We start from the raw sequence: 9,633 nt of genomic DNA on the forward strand, positions 1-9,633 counted from the left end.
GTCTGAATATTGTTGCCAACCAAGAGTACAAGAGTTGAAGCAAAGATCGTTGAAGACTCACACAAACACAAGGTGGATCCCAAAGAAGTCTCTTGAAAACACAAACAAAGCAGGGACAAGTATGGGTTCCCAAACAAGCAGCATCAAAAAAACAACCAATAATCACAAAGAGGTGGGTCCCAAAGGAAACCAATAACACTACTGTCACTGCACCACCATTTGAATTCTTTCAATTCCTCCTACATTTACAGTAAAATTAGAGGAGAACCCACTTTGAGGAACAATGCCAAATACGACAACCAACCACAAGGCTAAATTGGATTCAAAGAAGCATCAAACAGATAAGTTAGCCTTCAAAAAATCTCTACAACCTTCCATCAAGAAAATTGCACAAGAGCTTCAAAGAAAATCACATTGCTTCAAATAGGAAGCCTCGCCAACAAATGCCAATAAGCAAATTGCTTATACCCACAACTTGCACAACATAAATCTTTTTCGTGCATTGACTGTGTATGCAAAATAGAGCTACATTACAAGGCCTGCATAGGCACCATTTTTTATTGCCCAAGCACAACATATACCCTTGGTGATACCCTGTCATAAGGAGGACTCCAAATAGGAGGGGGGGAGACATTCTAAATGCGGACCTAATATATGAATATTAGCGGGCAATGTTTTGTGAGTTGTATTGAATTTTTACGTTTGATTGTGGTTATTTTTTGACAAAATTCAGAGTATATGCCCTCATAATAGCATTACAAGAGGAGTACGCGGACAAAAGCCATATATGAGCCCCTAGGGACATGTGTACAATGTACATAGTGTTTAGATTCTATTAGCTTGATTTTACGTTTTGAGTTTTATTTAGTTGTTTTTTGAGATTTTATTGAGAAAAACAAAAGAAAAGTCCATAATCTAGATGAAGAAAAGATTGAGGAGATGTCGAGCAGTACAAAGAGAAGAAGGTACAAGAAAAGGACAACACTTCATGCCGTATGTTTCAAAATCCATACGCACAATGGATAATGTCAGAGGTAAGAAAGAATGCTGATCAGCCTTTAACAACAACATGAGGCCAAACATGATTGAGAATGGTTATCAAACTCCGAGATGGACTACAAGGACAAAGAAAGTTGGTGATCGATTAAAAGAAAGCAGCCATCAAGTGTAAAGTTACCTATAGAACATTTCATGCGACTATACGATCGTATACAGGAAGGAGATCTTTATACTATAAATCTTCTATCTTGTATGTGACTTAATGAAGCCTAACAAACAAAAAGGGATTGATAGTACTGTGACAAAAACAAAAAAATGCTAAATACAAGTTCAAATCAAGTCAAACTTTGTCACAGGAGGCTATGAATAGAGAATACAAGCTAAGAGTTTATAAAAAAAGAAAAAAAACCCTAGCTAGCCACATATGCAATTTTTTCAAAGATGAAGCCATGATAGCCATCTACATACCTTGTAAATCATGTATGAATTTTGGGGACCATTTGGTGATAGCTCGTAGATGGTCATCTATAGAGAATGATGTCGGATCAAGCCCTTTCAAAGCAAGTTAATAACTTGGGAATTAACTAGGGTTTGTCAGGCTTTAATTAAGTCATGTATCGAGTAGAAGCAATATAATGATTTATATAGCACATAAAAGCTAAACAATGGCAAATGCGGCTTTGATCACCTTGATGCAAGAACAAAGGAGTCACCAATCAAAAAAGAGCAGTCACAAAAATAATCAGAGAATCTCAAAAGATTGTCCTTGTTAAGGCAAATTGAATGTTGAACTTGGGTTTGGAAACTCAAATCAAAAAATTATCTCCCAGATTCGACCTGGCAAACAGATTTGCATTGTCCTAAAGATGTTAAAGGTTTAGCCAGACAATTTTAGAGATTCCTTACAAAGTTTTCATTGACTTACAAGATCTAAAAGCCAATCACTCAATTCTATAGATTGTAGAAGTTGTTTTTGAGAATCACAACTACTCAAAAGTGACAGATTTGCTGGAGCAAGTGATAAATGGAGCTTTCTCTATCCATGATGATAAGAGTCAAGATAAATGAGATTGGGTTGTTTCTGAATTTAGATCTGGCAATAGACCTATAATGACACAAACAGATGCTGCAGCTCAGAGCATGGATGTGAAGGACATAAAGTTTGTCATCAATATTTTTGCTAAATGCATGCACACTAGGTGTTATGGGTGCTAGTCTTTAGCATAGGCATATTTTGAGTGACATGCAAATTCATGAATTTGATAGCTTATGAAGCTTTTCATACCACAAGAGTAGTATCTCTATGGTATTTATTATGGCTCTACCAACCACCATACGAGATGATCATTAGGAAGAGAATGTGGTCTAGGAGGGGCCTCTTTATTTGACAGTTTAAGGGAGTCAAACCTCTAGTATTAAGAGAGAAATCAAAGGACATTTTTTGAATTCAAACATGCAAAATGGCTAGTTTATTTGAATTTGATTTTTCCTCCCAAAATGAAATTTGAAATCTAGCAATGTCCAAGGGCGCGCATTATGTCCATCCATACGCCTCTGGAAGCCCCAAATGCGCGCCCTTGTGGCAGCCAATTTGAGGGCATTCCAAGCCATTTTCAACACTTTGTAGATGTTTTTACCATGAAATAGTGAGTCACATAGCATGGATACATCAGGAAGTGCATGCCCCACTTAGTCAAGGTGCTAAACGAAGGCAATTTTTCACAATAACAAGCTAATGGCTACATACATACAATAGAAGGTAGACAAAACTTGAACCAGTGCTACATTACATGGTACATAATTAAAAAAATACAATGCGCAGTGGGGTGTACAATAAAAGACGCTTATATTCAAATTCTTCCCAATACAATGCACAGAGTGGGATATACAATCAAAGGACGCTTGTATTCAAATTCTTCCCAATCTTGGAGTTCCGTAAATACAAAAAGGTTGATGCCTAATTACAAGCTACTCCTCATGGCGCAAACGGCGAGCAAGCTGTATATCCTTGGGCATAATAATTACACGCTTTGCATGGATGACACAGATGTTAGAATCCTCGAATATGCCAGTTAAATATTGCTCTGCTGCCTCTTGGACTGCCTCTATGGCCACGGCGCCCATCCGAAACTGAGTGTTGTACAATTGCAAAACCTCCCTGCATAGCCTTGCAAAAGGGGCCCTCCGAATCAAGAGCTCGGTGCTCTTTTGATAGTGTCGAATCTCCGCAAAAGCACGGTTGCGCTTTCGTACCTTATTAGGTCGATGTGGAGGTGCATTTTTGGCACGAGTCGGGGCAGCTTGCTTCCTCTTCTTGTAGACGATGCTCTTTCTCTTTTTTTTCTGCACAGGCACTTCCAACACCTCATAATCTGATTCCACCCACTCACCATTTGATTCGTGCTCTTCACTATCGACCGGATGTGATGGTGTAGGTCCACTCCCTTTAGGAAGTGTCTTACCCCCAATAGACATGTGAGCCTGATAAGTTTGTATTTGGACGCCAACCCATGGGGCATCTTCATCCGTTTGCGTCTCTTCGGAGCCTTCTGATGGTTTCTTTTGGCTGTTTGTTTCTTTTCCCTGGTCGCTCTCATCCTCCCTGTTGCCATCATAATCGTTGGAGTCCGATGAATAGACAACAAGGCGATGCTTCCGTCTCTCTTTTGCTGCTGTAGAGGACTGGCCATGCTGATTTAAAGCTCCATCTTCTTCTGTGTGGACTTCACCTTGAGCTTGTGAAGTTCCAGCTTCTGTTGTTGTACCTTTGAGTCGTTGGCCATCCGTCCCCTCTGGATATGCAATCCTAGCCGTTTGTTTTGTTCTTGCCATGGTAGCACCTAGTAGGGAAAATGACAAAATGAGCCCCTTCAACCTTTAAATAGGTTTTTTTGAGATTTGGGCCCTTTCACACTATGTGGCCAATTGAGTGAAACTCAAATAAAGCAATTGAACTTAACAACTAAACCTGGATCATGCGGACGGCTGACGCGACTCCCAAACGCTGCCTTTTCGATATTTAGTTGCATGCCAAGCTTCATGGCCCAGGGACGCTCGCGAGCGTTTCCACTTCTCGGATGCTGCAGTACGGGAAGCGTTGCGTAACTGCTTTGCTAACATCGATTCTCTTGCTTTCTCAATAGTACGAGTTCTCCCAAAGGTGTGCCTAAAAAACCAGTTAAACATCTCTTGGAGGTAGTTGGAGTGTGAACTACCACCACCATGCCGAGTATTCTTGAAGTAGAGTCCTTTTGCTCGATAGTGGGACTTCTCCATGCCTTGTGTACTCCATATATCAAGCGAACCATAGCGGTCCATAAAGTATGCACCATGCGCATAGAGAATGTGCTTAAACAACCAAAAAGGAGATAAGTGAATAGAAAAGTTGCATTTTCAAACATTGCATATGTATTAAGTCCTTTAAAACAAACCATGTAGTGTGTAATCTTTCTTTCAGACCATCCGTCCTTAGCGGCCTTTGTGAATTCATAAAGCACCTTCTTGAACTCCTCTCGCTGCTCAACGGTGGTGCTTGAAAGATTCATCAATTGCACAACCTTTTGAAAGGATGACCATACTAGCTTGCGTTGGTTAGCAACCTCCACATTGGGATCTTTGTCCATCGTGCATGAACACAAATCTTTCCACAACTCCCACCGCTTCTCACTTGCTAGATCGACACTTGCCTTGGATACTTGCATTGGAGACTTTGATATGTTCTTGAAAAATCGATGTGCCTTGGCTCCATTCATGGAAACCTTCTGTGCCACCTCATATGTCTTCTCCCTACAAGTCTCTGCTACAATGTTCACCCTTGATCGGTGACATCCAATCTCATTAAGGAGCGTCTCCACCCCCTGCAAGGAGTCTTTTGACCGTTGAAGGGGCTTCATTGTGAAAGCATAATCAATGTGATGCTTTAGGATCTTATCAAATATTCGCATAAACGCATGCAATGTACAAAAGTGAACATTGTTGAGGGAGAAGGGAATTATGGGGTTCCACCCAGGATCTTTGCTATCCCTATTGGGCACCTGCAGCATATCACATGAAAGAACCGAAGTTTGCCACTCCCTATTTATATGGTCATCATTATCTTCGTCTTGACCTTCCACTTGAGTTGCTCGACTTGTCTTGTACCCTTTCGTACAGAATGGACAGGGAAGTAAAGAATTTGCACCTTGTTTGCATCCAAGTATGCACTTTATGGTCTTTAGATCACCACCTAAATGCCATTCAACATCAAACTCCCCACGTCCTGGAACCATGAGCTTCTCACCGTTTATTTGAGCTTTAATGACCTCTGTGACCCATGGGATTCTACTGAAAATCCATGCAAGGACTTCATGTGTCTCTTTCGGAACTTCAATTGCACCAAGCCACCATATATCCTTCTCTGATTGCACACTAAAAGAGGGCTTTGTCACTTCACTCGAACTGCAAGATTGCTTGGCATAAGCTAGGGCTTCATTCATAAGCGTGATGCTCATTCTCTCCAACTTTCTCCCTTTAACAATTACACACTCATCCAACTTCAGCACGAACACAAGCTTGCCTTCAAGAACTGCCAACAACATAAAGCCTCAGAATGCTTGTTATGACACATCATAGAGCATGTAGGCAACTCTAAACTAACCTGCATCACTCAAATTTTAGAAAAAAGCCATGGACTGCTGCAATCGTATCAAGTCCACAAAGATATTGTTGAATTTGGTGTAAACAAACCCTTCGGTCCGCAACACACTGTTAGAAACAACACCGCTTCCCTTCCCGCGGCCCTTCCTTCCTTGTGATTTGCTACGGAGCGGCTAAAGAGGCATCGTGTCTTCAATATACAAGTAGTCCCCTAATTGGTGAACAAAATCTTTATTTGACACCTTCTTGGCAATCTGCACTCTGTGAGGAAGTGGGAATAGGTTTTCCGTGACTCCTCGACTTCTTAATGCATCTTTTAACACTTGATGTATTGCTTGATAGCCCTTGGTACTAATCCCAACAGCATCACAAATATCCTGAACATCTAGATCAGTGACAATATTACAAAAATCACTAAGAACTCTCTTAGTGATTGCGTCTTTCAAGTGTTTTGCCTCTGGAGCATCAAGCATCCCAATAAAATCCTCTTTGTTGAAACAAGAACGAAGTAAAGTAGCCCTAGCTTCCGCATTCTCGTCGCCGCACGTTTCTTGGACGAAGTTCCTATTGCCCAAAACAACAATGATGAGCCGTATTAGACTTAAACAACATGAAGGACAGAACATGTTACCTCATAGCTGTCACCCTTCGTTTTCTTGCACCTCCACGTGGTGCAAGAGTCTGAATTTCGGACAACTCTCGTTTCCTCACCCTACCTCCCATGGCAGTACTCTTCATGTGTGAAAGAGTATCCTCAAGATTTTTAATTACATTTTCCTTGGTTGTGATGGTGCTCTTTGCCTCCTCAAGCGCACTAGTAGCTATTTGCATCTGATCTTGAAGATTGTGGAAACTCCCATTGAGCAACTGCCAATGACGCAAGTAGACATTAGGAAATTTCAGAGGTCATTTGGAGGGCCATATGAAGAGAGAGAATAATAGAGCGCGTCCAATGAGCACGAAGGCTACGTTACGTAGGAAAGTATGTGGAAAGACTCAAAAAATAGGAAAATAGCATAAAACTTTTAGGAATCTAGGATTGTGGCATCGTAATTTCCTTCCTTTTACCGAGCTTTTAGGTGCTTGCATGTGGTCCCACTTCTGATATTCTCTTATGGTCATTAACGTACTGGAGGGTGACCATTAAGACCGCACAAGATATTGGAATTCTAAAACACTTTCCCTCCATTAGAATGCTTTCAAAGTGAATCTCCCTCCACTAAAGCTTTTCTCTGAGAGCTATGGCGTCCACGTCTTCTCACCCAAGAGGCTCCAGGTGTTTACTGTCTCTCACACCAACAACCAACAACTGCACTTTGCCTAGAAGGCCAAGTAGTAGCATATCCTCAATTACAATACCAGCTTCAATAAGTGCAGAGAACCAATGGGTTGGACAAAGGATAAACAAAGGTTCATGGGTCCTCATGCAACCAAGAAGACCCTAGAGGTCTAGTGGTATCAACGTTTACCGCTCAGCATGGAATGCCAGAGTGTTGGATTTCAAAGTTGAAATCGGCAAAAGATCTTTAAAGGAAGTTCTTGTTCAGCATGTGTTTACCCATCCAGAGGTGATAGCAAACAGTGTAAATGTATCAGATATACATCAACCACGTTGCAATTGTAAGTACTCTTGACATGTGAACTTACTGATACTCTCATTATAACTTTTCTTATATATTTTGCAATGTTTCTCCCGCTTGTTATGAGCAATGTCTCCATTCTTCACAGCTCAATTACATTAGATTTGTCATTTGTACTTATTGATACTCTTAGTTTAACTCTTCTTATATATATTGTAGATGTTTATCCCTCTTCTTATGAGCAATGGGAGCCTGTGGAGTGCATAATAGGCCTCTTCCATGTTGTTCATGCCCACATTGGTTCTCTACAGTATTCAGAGAGGAGCAGCAAAAGACTGGCTGATGAGGAAATCTTTTTTTATGACCACTTTTACCAACTCAGCTCCGGGAATAAGAATGGCATGTTGGTGAAAGTGCCTCTACCAACCGATTGGAACACTGTGGACTGGCCAGTTCCCGAGGAAACAATGGTGGAGGCAATGCGAAGTAAGCTCTACAAGGATATACAAAGGTCTCTACGTAGCTCTATTCCCACCAAACTGGTTAGAATTGCAAACTTCTGTCCTGTTGCACTCTTCATAGAGCTGTTTCATAGCTACAACATCCGAGTTACGAAAACTATGTTCATGTGCAAGTCATTTCAGCAGTCATCCTGTGACAAACTTCTTGACAAAGGATGGTATGCAAAGGAAGATATTGGTTTACGGTGCGAGGTCACGCTTGATACTCTAGTTGTCAAGTACATGATTGCAAGCCAATCACTGTTACTCTCGTTTTGGTATATGCGATCACAAATGCTCAACGGTAAGTACATTCCTATGGACCAGGTTTCTGCAGGTTTGGAAGATAATCCTGCTGTGGATGTGGAAGTGATTGATAAAGAGCATGGCCTACTATTGGTGGTTACAATAAGGGAGCTATGCAGTCTTCAGCATTTGCGGCATGACATAATTGAAGAGTCAATGGACAAGGACCTATCAGATTTTTCCTTTTTCCTAGCTGGCCGTAAGGTGATGCGGCGAAGGGAAAAAGATATTTTGTGCAAAGATTTGGATGGTCGGGTTGAAGTAGTGTCAATGTAACAGATATTCTTGTGAACCCAAGTGTATACAAATGACTTTCAAGACATGAAGTTTATTGAGCTCATTTTTCAATTGTGCCCTGTGAAAAAGTGTGCTTGAAATACATTTCTTTACCATGTCAAATCTCTTTCTCTCTCTCTCTCTCTCTCTCTCAATGTTAGACAAGACAAAGACATGATAGAAGAGTCATCTTAATTCATTAGAAAGTACAAACTCGTCCGTGAACAATGGACTGAGATAAAATTTCTGTAAGTATGGAATCAGAATGTCTTCAAGGTAAAAATCGAAGGAATGCCCCTCGAAAGAAGGTGGTGAGACAGTTGTTCCTGGCGGATTTAGTTCTCCCTTTTCAGGAGTATCATCAATCAGTAGTGTATTAGTTGCATCAAAGGGTACACCGATTTGGCTAAACGGTTTGTACAAAAGAGGTAAGTGTGGTTTTTTAGGGTGGTAGTGGCCCTCAACGGTAACGCATTTTCTTTGATCATACAAAAAGGAAAAATCTGACGTGTGAGCGTGGCATACACTGCAAACTATTGCAACTAGTGGCGACAAGTTTTGCCTTTGCATTGAAGACCATATGGCAACTCTAAAGCGCGGAAGAAGAAAGTGAATAAATTCCTTGGTTCCTGGACGAACCACGACTCGACAAGTTCCCATCTGAAACGTTTGCAAATCCTCAAAGGGTTCTCTGTCACCGAGAGGCACCCGCATCATCAGCAATCCATTGACGTCCAAGATAATCAACCTCTGTAAAAGTTGACAAGTACATATAAGTAGTTAGAAGCTGAACATATTTTGCCATACTTGAATAGACATTACCGGAACAACCGTATCTACAGGTAGCAAGGGTCCATACTGGGTCTCTGTAGTGTTCATGTCGTTGTTGCTCTCCTCTGCTTTATCTTCATAGTCATCATTCACATCTTCATCAGGGGTCTCCCCCATGGCTCTTTCTGCCTCATTCAAGGTTTCCTCCAAGGTCTTTTCCTCTCCCTCGGTTGATCGGCTTGCCTCATACATCCTTGCCTGATCCATATCAGTTTGCTCATCCCTAGGCCTGCTTTCCTCATCCATATCCTTTTGCTCATCTATAGGCCTGCTTTCCTCATCTTGGGTTTCAGCCATAGGCTCTTTTGGCTCCTCCATTGGCTGACTTGGCTCTTTCATTGTCTCCTCTGGTTGTACACTAGCACCTTCCATATTCTCATTTGACCTTTCCTCATCCTCGGCTCTTTCATCTTCTGCTGATATGACCCCCTCGGCCCGTTGTGATTCCACTGTATCGGATGCAGGGGTTTGTCGTGGTGGCACGTCATGTTTTGTTAGATCAATAG

The sequence above is a fragment of the Adiantum capillus-veneris genome, chromosome 19 (genome assembly GCF_014529385.1).
Source record: "Adiantum capillus-veneris isolate H3 chromosome 19, ASM1452938v2, whole genome shotgun sequence".
NCBI classification, from domain to species: domain Eukaryota; kingdom Viridiplantae; phylum Streptophyta; class Polypodiopsida; order Polypodiales; family Pteridaceae; genus Adiantum; species Adiantum capillus-veneris.